The sequence below is a fragment of the Canis aureus genome, chromosome 11 (genome assembly GCF_053574225.1).
Source record: "Canis aureus isolate CA01 chromosome 11, VMU_Caureus_v.1.0, whole genome shotgun sequence".
Classification (NCBI taxonomy): Eukaryota; Metazoa; Chordata; class Mammalia; order Carnivora; family Canidae; genus Canis; species Canis aureus.
Window position 1 is genome coordinate 66813525 of NC_135621.1, and position 16860 is coordinate 66830384.

Here is a 16860-nt window from a genome sequence, read left to right on the forward strand (position 1 = left end):
TCGGGGGCTGTCTTAATGAAGAGGGATTCACCTGAATAGGTACTAACAGGTTGTCCGAATTCGTTACTCGTTTCCATGATTCTTCCAAGATGAAGAATGAGTCTTAAGTGAGGAGATTATAAAAGCACACACAGATCAGCATGAAGGCAGAGACAGGAAGAGAGGTAGCAGGACCTGTCAGCATTTTCCCCCAGACGGCTTGAAAGCAAAAGCAGACTCCCTGCTGCTGGCTCGCAGCTTTTGTACACTGACCTGTTAGCATTAGACACCCAGCCATAGGGGCGCAGCCATGAGCCCTTTCTGGAACCCTACAGGCCTCCCATGAGAATGACTGCCCTACAGGTATTTATGTGGGAGAGAAAAGTCTTTGAACGTATGAATTACAGGAAGTGAGTCTTAGGGTCATTGCTAGGGCAGGTTTCCCCCAGCCTTTACCCTGTTTGGCTATTTCTTGAAATTTTCTCCATACCACAAAGTGCCTTGAAAAGGTTGGTTTGGTTTTTTTTGTTTGTTTGTTTTTTGTCATTGTTGTTTTTTCTTAGAATTTCCATTGTGGGAAATTAAAAGCCTCTTCCTTGGTGATAGTAAAAATTAAGTAATTTTGTACCATTGGTGACTTTTGGTGGTAAAAACCCATTCTTCTGGACAAGGCCTATTGACTAGCAATATTTATCAACATGTTCTGGAGGAAATTGATAGCAAAATATGAACTGCCTCTAAATCACACAAATTGTCCAATTTGTAGATGTAGAACCCTATCACAGACAAGAACAACTTGGTTTACCTTAAAACAGCCATTTTCTGAACGTCTACTCCTCATCCAGCAGTGTGCTAGGGATGAAGAGATCACAGCTTCCTTGCCATATTTTCATATTCCTGGATATCAGTTCCCCTCTTATGGACTGAATGTTTGTGACACACCCCGCTCCCCACATAATTCAGATGTTGAAACTCTACTCACTATCCTCCATAGTGGCAGTATTAGGAGGCGAAGCCTTTGGGGATAATTAGGATTTGTTGACTGCCGTGTAAATGGAGCCCTCCAGAATAAGATTAGCGCCTTCATAAGAGTCATGAGAGAGCTTGCTTCCTCTCACTGCTTACAGCCCTGTGAGATACAAGGAAAAGTTGACGGTCTGGTCTGCCACCTAGAAGAGGACCCTCACCAGGACCTGACCTTGCTATTACCCAGATGTCAGGCTTCCAACCTTCAGAACCGTGTGGGAAAAAAAAAATTCTATTGTTCGTAATTCTATTGTCCAGACCATGTACTTTGTTATAGCAACCCAAACTGACTAAGATACCGTCTTAGTGTCACTATTTTCCAGAACCACATATTTATCTATTTTTCCTACCTAGGATTTTGTCATGTGCAACAGCACATCAATAGATTCCAGCTTATCTTCGGTTGGTTATAAAGCAGCAAACTTGCCAAAATTCTCTATTTTGCATTTTGACTCTATGCCAGTAAGTAATTTTCTAGTAATGGTTGTTTTCTAATGTATTCTTCAATTCGTAGTATGCAGCTGGATTATTTGAACACTACTGGATGGTCTGTCCTATGGTCTTAGCACAATTATCATGGCAGCTGGTATCGTCTGCTACAGGAAGCAGAGTAGAGTTTCCTCTCCTATTGGTGACTCTATTCTGTGTATACTTAATATCAAAAGGCTTTTTTTTATATAATCATTTTCAAAAGCCATAACCCTCTTATCAATTGTTTTAACAAACTCTTATGTCATTAGGAAACATACTTTGGCTACTTTTTACCTATATCATTTTGGTTGCCTTGATGCAGGTAAATACCACAAAGGCACGATCTTATCTGGTGTAGAATACACTCCTGAAAACACAATAGAATGTCAAAGTTCTCTAGACAACTCATAATTTGTCCAAAGTTGATGGTGAGGGACCCAGGGCCACTGCAGTCACCATAACCCCAAGCCCTTTGACAAAATGACTAAAATCTAAATCTGAACATGGAAGAAATAAAGAACTTTATTCTTTTTTTAAGATTTTATTTATTTATTCACGAGAGACACAGAGGGAGGCAGAGACACAGGCAGAGGGAGAAGCAGGCTCCATGCAGGGAGCCCGACGTGGGACTTGATCCCAGGTCTTCAGGATCACGCCCTGGGCTGAAGGTGACGATAAACCGCTGAGCCACCCAGGCTGCCTGGAAAAAAGAACTTTAAAGGGAAGGTGTAGAAAAGGTGACTGGGAGCTGTTGAAACAAACTTGCTTATTCAGCGATTTTTATGTGCACTGTGATCACACTAACTATCAGAACAAGACTGGAAATACTGTCAGCATTGCTTCTGGCACATTATGAAAAAATGCAAGGTGGGCCTTTAAATTGAATGTGTTTAGTGAGAATTGAAGCTTTTCAGTTAGGGGTCCATTTCCGTGCCTGCCTTATGGTCTTGTTCTCAGTGCTACTTGGTTGCGGCACATGAAGAGGGAACATAAGCTCCCAGCTAACTCTTCTGCTTTCTTGATAGCTGCACCCCAAGTTGACCTTACCGGTCTCTCCCAGGATTAATGGGAGCTGTCATTTTGCTCTTGGATCCATTTTTCCTTTGAATCCTATGGAAACACAACTCAAAAGAGGATTGTGAGCTCCTGTGGCCTTTGACCCCTGAGCAGGAAAGGTGAGTGAGCTCAGCTGGACTTTGCCCGCCAGGTTAGGGAATGATGCAGGCTCCCAGAACATGTAGAGGACCAGGAAGAGACTCAAGCATGCTCCAATGGTGGCTGGTCTCTTGGTAATGTGTAGGCTTGAGGGAGGTGTCCTATCTCAACAGGATTGCCCGTGTTGGGGTGTTAGAGACATACTCAAGGGGATGGCCACCCACTCACTTGCAAAGAAGAATTTTATCTTCCTGTTAGCTGTATTTTCCCTCCCATTAAGTGTGGGAGCACATGAATTAATGGGGGAAATGGGCTTGATGGGGATACAGAGTCAGGCTTGGCTAAGAGAGAGAACCAGGTGGGAGGGGGACGACCTGGATGGCGACCAGCTCCAGTTAGCCAGCTCAGAAAGACTGTCATCACCACCCAAACTGTACCGAGTTGAGACTGACTGTTACCTTCATGATTAACTGTGTAGTGTTTATTGTCCTGGATGAATTCAGTTCTTCTCCATAAGATTTTCTTTCTTTTGAGAAGGATCCCCTCCTAGTGCAAGGAGGTCTCTGAACAGGGTAGGCACAGGACGGTTGTACCAGTCAGCTGTGCCTGGACAATGATGCCTTGTCTGGGGGGAAGGGCTGACGCAGGAGCTGGATCTGGCCTGCTCAGCTTGCTGAGCTGAGCTCTGGCCCAGGGCCGGTCAGCTGGGGGAAGGAACACCTTTGCATAATTGGTCTGCATTTTTCTAGTCTGTGCAAAGCCCTCTTAAATGTTAGTATGGTATGTGGCCACCATCCCAGTAGGGTCCAGGAACTGTGTGCAGTGGCATCCTGGCATTCAATGTGAGTAGCTCATGGGAACATCTGACGGAGCCTATGCCTCTCTCAGGTAGTCACATACTACTCTTGTACCTAAAAAGAGACAAAACCTTGGCATTCGGGAGTTCCAAGAAGGACTGTGCCTGTCTCTGCATTTGATGAGGGCCCAGGCTCCCTCTCATTTGGGCTCAAAGAGTCAACCCTCTACTCTGGGAGAACTCCAACAGCTGTTTGATCTAGGGTGAGTCATTTAAACCTTCAGATCCTTTCATTTCCTTACCTGTTTAAAAGGGGATGGCAATTTTCACATTAAAGGATGGTCCTCAAGATTAAACAGGAGAATGTTCCAGAGAACATTTTGGGACCTGTAATACTAATATCCTGAACAAACGCAAATGTTAGGAATGGTCATCACTCCCCGTGCACGCTCAGCCTCTGATTCACCTCGGGATGAGAAACCAGATGCTCTTGTTTCCATTTTGTGCAGCGGCCACTTCAAAGTCTTGTGAAGTCTACCCAGTAAGGCGGGGTGAGTGGAGCCCCCGTGTCCTGATAGCAAGGCCCTGCTGTGAGCTCTCTGTTGCTGTTGTAGAGACTTGCCTACAGATAAGTAATGCTGCCCAGGGAACGTCAGAAAGTCTCTTATGAGCCATAAAGGTTTTGTTTTTGTTTTGTTTCTGGTGTGTGTGTGTGTGTGTGTGTGTGTGTGTGTGTGAAGTCGGATATTCTTGAAAAGTAAAAAAGCAAAAAGATTAGGGGACAAGCAAAGTCAGGAATCTGACTCTGTTTAAATGAACTGCAAAATGCTTTTGTTCATTTGTCCATGGTACCGAGACAAATACCAGTCCCCGGGGCTGTGTTTCCCACTCCAGGGAATGCCGTCTACAGACCCTTCCATCCTTCCAGACCTACCTCTCTTTTCAGCTCTCTCTCTCCATACCATCATAACCCTCCCACCTTCATCTCAACAGGTGGACCCACAGGTGGGTTGATGGGGAGGTAGAGCATGAGGAACCAAGCTTAAGAAATTCTTTCACCCCAAAACATCTCCTGAATATCTCATTGCTAATGACTGAAATCCTGTTCTTGGCCACCAATTCTTTTAGATTAAAAAAATCACCTCCTATTAAAACCCAAGTAACCCCTGGCAGAGTCACAAAGAAAACTGCTGCACCTTAATATGAAGGACTGACCCGGGAGCCAGCAAACTTCTTCTACAAAGGATCAGATGGTAAATATTTGGGGCTTGGTCACCATCAGTCATCTGTTGCAAACTACTCAGCTGTCGCTGTGGGATGAGGGCAGCCATGGAGGGTATACCACCAATGAGCACAGCTGGGTTTCTCTAAAATTTCACTTACAAATACAGGAACTGAGCTGCATGTGGCCTGTGGGCTATAGTTTCTGACCCCTGACTTCATTGAGTCCTTTCCAAGGGGGGCAACCAGCTGCGAGCAAGGGAGGGAGCTCCTGCACCTGACGTGGGGGGTGGGGTGGCCAGGAGGGTGCAACAAAAAGCCCCTGGAGACACAGACCTGAGAAGCCAAGCTTCATAAGAGTCAGTCCTTGTTTCATTTAGGCATTTTTTTTTCCTGAGTTGAAATTATTTGACTCTGTTCGTGTGCTATATGTATATTTCTACAATTTTTTATGGGGGGGGGATGCACATTTTTTTCACTCATTTTAATCTTTATTTAACATATCATTCTTATTTAGTGTATCAATTAAGTAGGCAAAGCACAAGCCAGCTCTTATCCTACCATTTTACAGCTTAAAATACTATTAACGTCCTGGAAGTTCCTAAACATTGAAAGGGAAACACTTTAGAATACACGGACTTCCAACTGTACCGAGCCGTCCCCTTCTTCTGTTTGTGCTGAACACTTCTTGACCCCTGGAGTACGTCGTGGATGATCTGAGAAGTGAATGGTGTTCTGCTTTCCTTGAAGGTGTGTGTGAAAGAAGCTTTTGCTCTTTTCGTCCGGGGAGCATCTTATCTCAGGGTCCACAGTGGTGGATTCATGGTGCTTAGTCTGAGCCATGACAGGTTCTTGAATTAAAAAGAGATTTGTAAGTGTTTTCAAACCTCAGTTGGGTGCCAGTGGGCCCACGGGAGAAGGTGCATGATTCTCCCACACACACAGAGGGTGTGTGTGAGCCTGTGTTCTGGGAGCCGGGCGGGATTTGACCTGAGACCTCGCTCCTCTTTGCCATACGACGCAACATGGAAGATGCCAACTGTTGAATTAGGAAGGGAGCCCCTCGCCATGGACTGGTGAGATGGAGTCCTCACCACGGCCTCTGAGGAGACTAAAATTGGCCACCGGGGTGGGGAGAGGATGGGCCACGGGGTCGTTGAATTGGTGCCTTCTTTTTACCCTGAGACATACTGGCTTCTCTCTGTCTTTGTGAATAGGCCCAGTGCCTTGGAGACAGTCTAATCTTTTTATACATTCATAAAGAAGTTTATTCTTGGTAAAGTCACTCAAACTCGAATATACTTGATTGGTTTACATTGGAAAAGTAATTTGGGGCTCATCATCCAAATTACATTAAAAATGCTGAACTGTGTTCAAGTTATTACCTAGTCTAGCCTACTTCTTACTGTACCAGGGAGATGGCGCAGCAGTAAATTACAGGGCCGCCGTGTGTTTTGTGCTCCTCAACATGAGCTAGTAAGAGAAAAAGTTTGCTGTTAACAAGGGGTTATTAACATCCACTAGATGTTTTATACCCGGGCCTTTCCCCAACTTGTCCAGAACCTCATCAGGGATCGGAATGCAGAAAGGACATGAGACCCGCACCACCTGCGCTGGGCACAGAGGGGAAGAGTGGCGCCATAGCAGGACCAGTTAGGGGTCTCCAGAGAAACGGGACCCTCTGCCCCACGAACACAGTCGGTTCTTGTTCCTCTTGGTAATATTCTAGCAAGCACCGCAGACACCGAGTGAGCCAACACTGAGCCACTGCCCCTAGGAGAAATCCAGAGGTAGGTTCCGTGAGCCCCAGCTCACAGCATTGCATCGACCAATCAAGGTATAACCTTGTTTTATCCATGTTTCTGTTTGACGACACCTGATTCATGACCCCTGACCTCGCCGCCGACAGCACTGTAACTCATACCTGAACGAAGCTCGTCTGCTATGTTTGTATCTCGTGATGCCCATCCACAACCTGCTGGCGTGAAGAATACTAGACAGCACTTTGGCACTTTTAAACAGCAAAAGCACCAAAAAGAAGCACAAAAATACAAAAAATCACGGCACCGGATAGATCGCAGATGGAACAGTCGTTTACTGTACGTGAGCTAAACAGGAAAGCAGAGGCACGTTGTTCAACCTCAGCTGGAAACATGGATTAGGTGACTCAAATTTTTCATCACTGCTCAGGCCCGTGAATGACTGCAGACGCACCGCCGGTGTGGATTTGGGGGTTACAAAGCGGGCAAATTCACAAATACAGAATTTGTGAATAATGAGGATTGACTGTGTCTATAACGAGATTCATTGCGAGGAACTGGTGAACATGCTTGTGGAGCCTGGCAAGTCTGAAATCCGCAGGGCAGGCCAGCAGGCTGGAAACTCTCTAGCAGGAGCCAAAACTGTACTTAGCAGGTGGAATTTCAACTTCTCCAGGGAAACTCCAGTTTTGCTTTTAAGGCCTTTCCAGTGATTGGATGAGACCCACCCAGAGTATCAAGAATAATTTCCTTTATTTAAAGTCAGCTGACTGTAGATGTTAATTTAAGCACATCTACAAAATCCAGCAACACCTAGACTAGTATTTAATTGAACAGCTGGGTGCTATCGTCTAGCCAAGTTGACACATTAAACGAACCATCACGGCACCCAACTTAGAGCCCGGGAAAGAGGCCCGGGAGGAGATCTTTCCTTTGCATTTTCCTAGAAGGCCAGTGTGGGAGAGCAGTAACGGACCCGTACACCCTGCCCTCTGGCCTGCCTCAGTGTTTGTTCTACTAGCTCCAAATTCCCCTCTGCAGAGTCCTGACCTCAGTGGACGTAGGGAGAGACCCTTTTCTGAGGTGTTAAGAAGGGACAAAAATGTAAGCCTCTCCCTTTGATTTTCCAGACATGACCCATCTTTGTTCCCAACTAATAATGTTCTTATACCCACTGAGTCAGGCTCTCTCTGCTCTGAGCCCCATCCTGCAGCCAGTTGCTTAGCCCCTGCCCTGGAATGAATGGAGGCCTTTGACTGCTCCCAGTCCGCGGGCTAACGTCCACACTGTTACTGGGCAGGTGTTATTGCCTAATCTAGAGTACCAGGCTTCCCTGTTTCTCTTGGCCCCATGATGGTTAGTAGAAAAAGAGGGAGGGATCTCTTTAATGCCCAGCCTCTTGCTATTTCAAGTGTGGTGTGTGAACCAGCAGCAGCAGTAGCATTTGAGAGCTTCTTTGGAACGCAGAACCCCAGACCTACTGAATCAGAATCTGCATTTTTAGCCAGAATCCAGGCAATTCACATGCACAGTGAATTTGCACAGCATGCTCTGGATAGCTGTCTGGAGCCTGTGGTCTGTCCTTCAACCCTCATTAGCCGAGGTCTTGCGTCTTGATCCCTCTTAGCACCTATTTTGAGTCAGATATTCCAGAAGAACCTTGCTCCACCTGGCACGGGTGGATGGATACCTCCATCCTACCTCCAACAATCGGGAGTCCCCATATCATGCCACCTGCCAAACCTGGCCAGCCTTCTTCCTTCCCCTGTTGAGGCATGACTTTCTATCTTTAGCACCTCTCCAGGAGCACTGCTTCTGCCCCATCCTGCCCTGTGTGTTTCAGCCAGCTCCCCGCCCCCCTTGGACTCCTGTTGGGTTCTACAGGCCAGACTTCAGGGGGCGGGGTGGAGAGTGACTGGAACTTCCTTCTCAGCACCGACTTGGACAGACTCAAACACTGATTAGCACAGTTCAGAGAGGAAGTAGAATCAGCTGAGAGATTCAGGGAACAGGGGGGACAGTTCCTGGATGCCTCACTTCTGGAATCAACTGAGGTCAGCGTATGACCTCTATTTAAGCCTCCATTTCTAAATTGATGGGAATTTGAGTACCTCTGAATACCTTCTGTGAAACCCATTAAACCAGTTTGGGATCTTAAAGATTTTTTATATAAATATATACATTTGCCCTTCAGGACAGTTTAACAGGGGGTCTGCGGCCAGCAAAGAGTTACAGAGTCGTCTTTACTAGAAGTCTGATGGTCTCTTTTTATTAAGCATGGAACCCATTAACCTGTCATTGTGGAATGTCATCATGCCATGCGGCAAATGGTTAATTGAGTGGCATGCCTTGAATAGTGTAGTCTGTAATTATAAAGGCTGTCTTCAAAGCCCCATATTTGATCGTTCCTGAAGCAAGAGGATTTCTCACCTTAAAAATCAGCTTTAGGCTTGGACAGCAATTACTCATATTTCCTTTTCCTGGCATTATGACTAGAGGAGTAGACGGTGGATTGGTTCCAAAGACAATCTTAAGCTTCTCTTACCTAAAGTCTGTCAGTTTCTAGGCTCTTGTCTCATGTCTCCAGAAACGGAGAACATATAGTCATAAGCTGAACAATCGACCATAGCCTGCAATTTGCCGAGGGTCATTTTCCTGACTTGTCTGACTCACCACATGGTTACCATGATTGCGCATTGTATCCAGATGGACTAAGTGCATGTTAATGGATATGCAAATCTACTTGAGCAAAGTAAATTAATTATACAAGTGGATTGACTTACACTTGCCTGGAACATTCTGAACCACTCTGCTGCACAATGCTAGGCGTGCCACTGTTGTCCATGTAAATGGAGTTCACGTGCAGTGCACGACCTGTGGAACTGCACGTAGTTGGTGCCTTTTGGTTTCAGCCCGAATATCACCTCCTTGGAAGGCTTCCTTGACCTTCTAACACTAAGGAGATAATACACCTTTACTCCCCCCCATTCTATTTCCTTCATGGTATTTATCATAGTCCGAAATGATCTATTTTAGTGTCTGCCTCTTTATATCAAACTGGAAGTTTCTGGATGGCAGGGACATTGTCTGTCTTGCTAGAAGTCTGCTTAATACATAGCGGGTCCTTAATATGTGTTTGTGGAGTGGGGGAATGAGATACTCAATATGTATATTTAAAGCAATGTCTATAAGATTCTTTAGGCATCTTCCATACCAAAATGATAGAGTAAACTTTCTTCTGTGATTATTCTTTCTGGAAATTTTTGCTTTGTATAATTTCTTCTATCCTGTTGTACTTTGTCTTGTCTTCCCCCCCCCCCCCCGCCCTCTTAAGGTACAAATAGTGACCTTAAACCTCCCTAGAATGAAAGAATTAACCAGTAGCTGAGTGCCTACTACTATCAGCCATCGTTACAAATACAAAGCAGTGAAAACCATAGTCCCTCCATCAGTGATGAAGTAAGACATAAATATGAAACGCAGATACTTTTTGATTATTTAAGCTATACTTAAGTTCTTAAGGATTGATAGGGAAGGGGACTTTCTTGATTTTCCTGTTTTTGTTTTTGTTTTTTTTTTGCTCAGTATCCTCAGAATCAGAAAGGTATTCCTTTAAAATACAATTTTTTTTCTAGTACAAAAAAAATTTTAACACCAATTTAGGGAAAGAACAGGAGAGTTGTCACAAGGAAATACAAGATTAATTACCAAATTAATTGAACAACCATGACTGCTATAGAGGCCTGTGAGTTTATTTAGCTTGAGCTAGAAAAGATTTTATGAAGGTTAGTGCTGAGTCTGAGGTTCTTAAAGAGAATGATGCAATGAGATTCCTGGTTTGAGCCTAAGCTTTTCCACCAGCAGGATTAGAATATTTCTGAGCACCTCTGATGAGCCAGCCAGGCAAAGAGCTCTTGGATATCTATTTGCTTGACTACATTGTCAAGTGTGCTTCTGCGGGGGGTGGTCAGGGGCAAGAGAATGGGAAGAGCTGTGGTCTGAGCCTGTGGAAAGAGGGCAGATACCCAAAGAGCTGGTTTCAGGAAGGATCTGAGTCACTCTGCTGAGAACAATGTCCCTCGGAGTCCAGGGGATGGAGGCCGGCCTTGAAGACTCCAGGGCCTACAGGTCTGATGCCTTGAGGATTGAGCCTTGAGTTCATCAGGAGGAAAGACATCGTGGACGACTTGGACAGGCGCGGCGGCCTCGGCTGGAAGAATAAATGTGGGGCATAAGGGTGGCTGGAGCAGGAAAGGAAGAACACGGCAGAGGTCACCTGTTTGTGGCACGTTGTGAGTCAAACACTGCCCGGGGTGAAATTTCTGGGTGTGACTTTGAGGAGCCCCGGAATCTTGTATCACTCAGGTGGAGCAATGTCGGGGAGCTGCTGTTGCTATGATTCATAGGCTAATAACGCTAGACGAACTCAGGTTCTAGAGTTTGAATGAAGACATTTGAAAAGGAAAACTTGGGCCCACAGTGTAGTGGCAAGATGTGAGCAAAAAATTGGGAGTAGTGTCATACATGTCGTATTCTAGAAACAGGGTCTTGGGGGGGCGGGTGGTGGGAAACTAGGGTGCCAAGGTAGATTGTAACCAGAAGCAGAGGGTCTGAATGGCCGAGCCAAGAAGCTGCTCCTGGGGGCTTATCAACAGGAGAGTAAGGCAAAGACAGCGGGACTCAGGAGGTGGCCCCGGTGGTTAGCAGTAGTTTTCAAACCCACTTTAGTAGAAACATTTTGTGAAGTGAAATCCAATGAAGATGCTTTGTAGGTGTGAAGTAGATCAAACCAGAGTGGTAGAAAGGGAAGGGGGGGTGCGGGGAAGATGGGGCCAGGATGAGTCCAACCGTTACCTTTTGATCATAGGATAGTTGGTGAGTTGAATTTTTTTTAACCTGTATTTTCTAAAATAGTTTTAGTTTTGTGATAAAAACAAAACAAAACAAAACAAAACCTCCAAGGCTATTTTAAAAACTAAAACCATTCATCGCTTTGCCTTTAGAATCATTTCATAGCTCATCTCAGGAAAATATTTCTCCTTCTCCTGGGCCTCACAGATTTCCTTTCAGCACGGCTCGTACGCTGCTTGCTAATTGTGAGGAGAGTCACAGAGGTGCTTCGGGCGGCTATCCCAACACCATGGACTGGGGTGGCTAATAAACAAGAGAAATTTCTTTCCCACAGTTCTGGAGGCTGGAAGTCCAAGATCAAAATGCGGAGATTCAGTCTGCTAAGGGCCCACTTCCTAGAGGCCCATCTTCTCACTGTGTCTTCACAGGGCAGAAGGGGTGAGGGAGCTCTCTGGGGTCTCTCATAAATAAGGGCACCAATCCTATTCTTGAGGGCTCCACGCTCCTGACCAAATCACCTTCCAAAAGGCTCCATCTCCAGATGCTGTCACATTAGGAATTAAGTTTCAATATATGAATTTTAGGGGCACACAAACCTTCAGCCTTACCAAGCAGGTACCTACAGCCCTAGGTGCGTTAATGTTGCCTCCTAACCAGTCTGTAAGCTAAGATCTGTAAACTTACTAAGGTCAGCTTGTCTTTTTTTTTTTTGAATATTTTTTAAAATTTTAGTTTTTTTTATTTATTTTTTTTATTTATTTATGATAGTCACAGAGAGAGAGAAGCAGAGACACAGGCAGAGGGAGAAGCAGGCTCCATGCACCGGGAGCCTGACGTGGGATTCGATCCCGGGTCTCCAGGATCGCGCCCTGGGCCAAAGGCAGGCGCCAAACCGCTGCGCCACCCAGGGATCCCTTAAAATTTTAGTTTTAAATTCGATTAACACATAGCATATTATTAGTTTCAATGATTCATCGGTTGCATATAACACCCACCTTGTCTTAATCTGTGTCTCCGCCCTATTTATCAGTAGGTGCTCAATTAATGCCTCTGAGCTAAGGAAGGATCCTTCTGCTAAACTAAAGGGGAGCAGCCGGTAAAGCCTTGTTTGGAATGTGGCCTACAGCTTCCGGAATGTCCACGTGCATCTTGAGTGTTGTCCCGTTTGTAAATCAGCTACCGGGTCCCTACTGCTGTGGAGAACGACAGGGACACTATTTTTGGACCCAGCCCAAGGAGGCTGCACCTGAGCAGATTCTGCTGCTTACTCAGGGGAACTTAATCTTTTGCTAATTGTGTTAGGAGAGGACACAGGAAAAAAGTGTATGTGGCTGGATGCGAATACATTGCAGCCTGGAGGAAATGCCAGGGTGACGCTAACAGGGAGCATGTGTGACTCTCAGGATTCAAACCTGCCACATTTGTGCCTGGTCACAGGTATTTCAAGTCACACCTCCACCTGCCCACGCAAGAACATTCTGTTCTCTCATCCCGCCTCCTCCTACCCTGGTGTCTCTCTCTCTCTCTCACACACACACACACACACACACACACACACACACACACACACAATCTCACTGTTGTGCTTTCCTCGTTAACTCTTTCAGTCAGCCTTTGGTTTTATAAATCTGTAGCTTTGGTGAAATCCCAGTCCCTTTTGGATCATTGAACTCACAGAGTGTCCTCTCTCTCCAGTTCCTGGTGCTTCTGCTAAGTGCCTGAGGGGAAGCAAACATCCACCAAGAGACAAATAGCAAAAACTGGCCCCATGGGCCTTCACATTAAAGCCATTTCGTTATGTAACAACAACAAAAACCCCTAATCACATGGAGACCGGGATACAGAGAATGACTTATTCTGTTTGATATGAATGAGTCTAAAGGAAGTTGTGGTGACAAGTCAGGGATTAGCATAGTTAACTCTTTATATGAACGTCTGATCTGTGACCACACGGGGCTGACTGGGGGGCAGTATGTCACTCGCTGTCACCGCCTTGCCCTAGTTGTGTAATCAAGGTGGGTTTCTCAGAGGCTGAAGGAAGACAGAGGTGTAAAGCCCGGGAGTTGCAGCAGAGGAAGAAATGGGGCTTCCTGCCGGACGGAGCCTCCCACCCAGAGGAAGAGAGGGTGAGCGGGAAAGGCGTCTCTCCCAGATGGGCCCTGAGCTGCTTCTGTTCCCTTCCAGCCTCAGGCGGGGTCTAGTTTTTAGGGCTCCGGGCCCCAGGGCCATGAGAGGGAGTTAACTGCATCCTCCCACGAGCCTCTACCGAGCCAGGGCCAGAAACATTCATCTACTCTGATGTGGAAAATCACTCAGTCATGAGATCCGTGGTTTGCCTCGTTCTCCACCTCTGGGAGCCAGCCAAGGCTAACCGGCCTGGGATTTCCATCTGGGGTGACTGGAACCAGTCCTGGCGAGCTCCGGGCTTCGGTAGAAACTGGCCTTACGGGTGTCTCTTGAGTCCCTTGAGTGGTTCTCCATTCTGGGGTCATTGCAGAGCCACCCTTGGCTTTCAGGGCTCTGTAAACCCGTGAATTGGGGCTGGGCTGTGTGATGTCCTTGCTCCTTCTTTTGGGTCCCTCCACCATCACCTCATCCCTGCTGCTAAAAACCTAGCCCAACTTGTTGGGATGAGCACTGGGTGTTGCATGTGGGTGATGAATCACTGGATCCTGCTCCTGAAACCAGTGCTGCGCTGTATGTTAACTAACTTGAATCAAAAAAAAAAAAAAAAAAAAAAGCAGTTTCCATCTCATGGACCAATTCTAGCTAATTGGTAGTGGGTTCTAGAATCCTACATTGAAAAGAATTTTGAGTTTAGCAGGAAAAAGGAAAGGCTGGCTGTCCATTAGCAGTGGTTGCCACGGGCGCCAGAGGGAACTGCAGCACGCATCCCGATCAGGTCTGTTGCCTTAGCAGTCTGAGGGCTATGCTTCTCTTTTCTTCTGGAAAAAGGAAGATTAATCGAGAAGCATTGTTTAATAACATCTTATCAAAAAACCCTTGAACCCCACTCCACGTTAGCAACTGAGACCTATTCTATCTCTGTTATCTCCATCAAATTACATACGTATGTACGTGTGTATGCATGTGTGTGTATACAGGACCACACTCAGGCCTTCTTCTTGCCCTGTCACCCCCTTTCTCCCAGTCCATGGGCTGTTCATCTCCACTCATTTCTCCGAGCTCATCCCTGACATCCCTGGATCCCAGGATGCAGCTCTTTGATCACTCTCATCAGCAACCTCAAGCTCCTTGCTCCCTTCCTTCCGCTGTGTCAGTCCTACAAACCCTTTCCTGGGCATTGACCTGACTGGTTTTCCTGGCCTCCTTCCTACTCGAGGGCTCCTGAAGGCAGCCAGAGGAATTCACACTCTTGTGGTTTGACCTCTGACCAACATGACCTGTGTCCTCTGACCTCGGCTGGGTTCTCAGCACAGCCACCCTTGGTCAGCACCCTTTCCTCCCCTGTTCTCCCAGTTGCCATCTCACACCTTCACTGTAGCACCCCTGCCATCTCCCCAACCGTGGCCCCCTTCTCTCAGCAAATGACCAAGTCTTCTGTTTTAGCTCAGGCTGCTATAACAAAATACCTTCAACTAGGTGGCCTAAATAATAGACATTTATTTCTCATAGAAATAAATCTTGAGTCTGGGAAGTCCAAGATCAAGCATTTGCAAAGTCAGTGTCTGGTGAGAACCTGCTTCCTGGGTTGCAAGTGGCTGCCTCCTTGCTATGTCCTCACATGGTAGGCAGAGGGAGGGCTCTGGTCTTTTCTTCTTATGAGGACACTAATTCGATCATGGGGGCTACACCCGCGTGAACTCATCTCAGCCTAACTATTCCCCAAAGGCCCCGCATCCTAATTCCATAACATTTGGGATTGGGGCTTCAACATATGACTTTTTGAGGGGACACAAATCTTCAGTCCATAGCAGCTTCTGTTTTATGACCTCCCTCAACTCCTACCCTCAGAACTTTGAGCTCTCTGGCCCTCCCATCCAGCCCTCTCCTCCACTTTAGGGAAAACCTGGATTCTTTTCTGTGCAGAGCCTCCTCTGCAACAATTTATTTTGGCTTTTTGCTCTCTCCCTCTCCTTTATCCTTCTTTTCCCCACTTCTAAACCCTTCCTAGCAGCCTAGAAACATGGTCATATATCTCCCTTCTTAAGATTAAAAAACTCTCTCCCCAGCTATCTGCTGCTGTCTGGCTCCCTCACAGCTAAACTGCTGGAAAAGTCCATTCCTTCATGACCCTGTCCACCTCGCTCTTACCTGTCCACTTTGCATGGAGCCGATCACTGTTCTTGGCTTTCTGGATACCAGACCTTCCTGGTTCTTCTCTTTTCTCCTTGATTGGTCCTCCTCAAGCCCTACCCTTTAAATGATGGCGTGGCCTGGAGATTTGAAAGTGGGTTTCTAATGCCAAAGGCTGATGTTGTAAGCACCATGGCAAGCTCTTTCAGAGCTGTTACCAGGTGAAGAGACAACTACCTTCCAGGGCGGTCTTGGGAAGGTGGGCTATTGTCACTCCTGGGGATGAAGAGGATGGAGAGAGGAACGTTGTTTCCAAAGCAGGGCAAAGTATGAAGAATGTTCACATTGCACAAATTCCTAATTGCACTACAGCTTTAGCTCGGCTAAAGAATGTGAAAAATGTAAATTTCCTGTTTGAATAAGATGCCTGTATTTAACTGTTTTGTCACGAAGAGGGTACCTAGATACCTGTTTACAGTGGGGGCAGCAGCTAGAACTAACTTGCCTGCCCAGTTCAGGGACCTGAAACATCCAAGACACCATCAGGGCTTTGCTTCAAAGAGGATCTGAAGGAGAAGAACTTTCTCCAAGTCCTGGATGTTGCGATTAGGACCCTAAGGTAAAGGAGCAGAAAAAGAAAAGACTTCCTTCAAACTCCTTTATGAGATGGAGAACTTACCCTCAATGGGAGGGGTTGAGCTCAGGGTCCCAAAAAGGGTCTGAGAATCAAACCCAGCCCCTTTTCCAATTGTCCTGATTGAGACTGGTCCTTGAGTCATCGGATAGGGCAGTAGATCTGAAACTGGTAGGCCCGTTCTTTCTGAAGCCTAGAGGGCAGACTTTGCCTCCACACGGAGCCAGAAAGCTCAGACCCTGGGCAGGAATAGCCCAAGTGGCCTCTCTGAGCTCTGCTGAACGTTGACATCCTTCAAAACCAGGTGGTGCCTGAAATCAAATACCTCTTTGTAACTTGGACCCTGGCTTTCTCTTCCTGTAGTGGGTGAGACCTGGGAAATAAGCTGCCCTTGGAAATGAAGCCCAGAGGTAAACAACTGAGCAGCTCACCAACCAGTTGGAGAAGTTCCACTTCGTCTGCAGAATGTGGGTTTGGGAATAATAATGCTCTTCTCATAAGTCGCATTCCAGTTTCGAGAGCTCTGTGACTGTAACCATTCATGTCCGTAGACAATTAGTCTCTCAAAGTCCTTTTCAAGCCGGGGAGGCCCTTGTGTCTGACTCCATACCAGCTCTGGGTTGGGGCGGTGGTGGGGGCGATGGTGATGGGGATTTTGGAGGAGGAGGTGCCTCAGCAAGGTGGGTCCCAAGATGTGAAAATATAATCAG

The 16860-nt window shown here is 46.4% G+C and overlaps 1 long non-coding RNA gene across 1 annotated transcript; it reads left to right on the top strand.

The window, feature by feature from the left end:
- Positions 1 to 441: 441 nt before the first annotated feature.
- Positions 442 to 16504, top strand: LOC144324264 (uncharacterized). The gene is made up of 3 exons (XR_013389787.1): positions 442 to 4680; positions 5220 to 5398; positions 12293 to 16504. It is a non-coding gene; the product is annotated as an uncharacterized LOC144324264 (long non-coding RNA).
- The last annotated feature ends 356 nt before the right edge of the window (positions 16505 to 16860 follow it).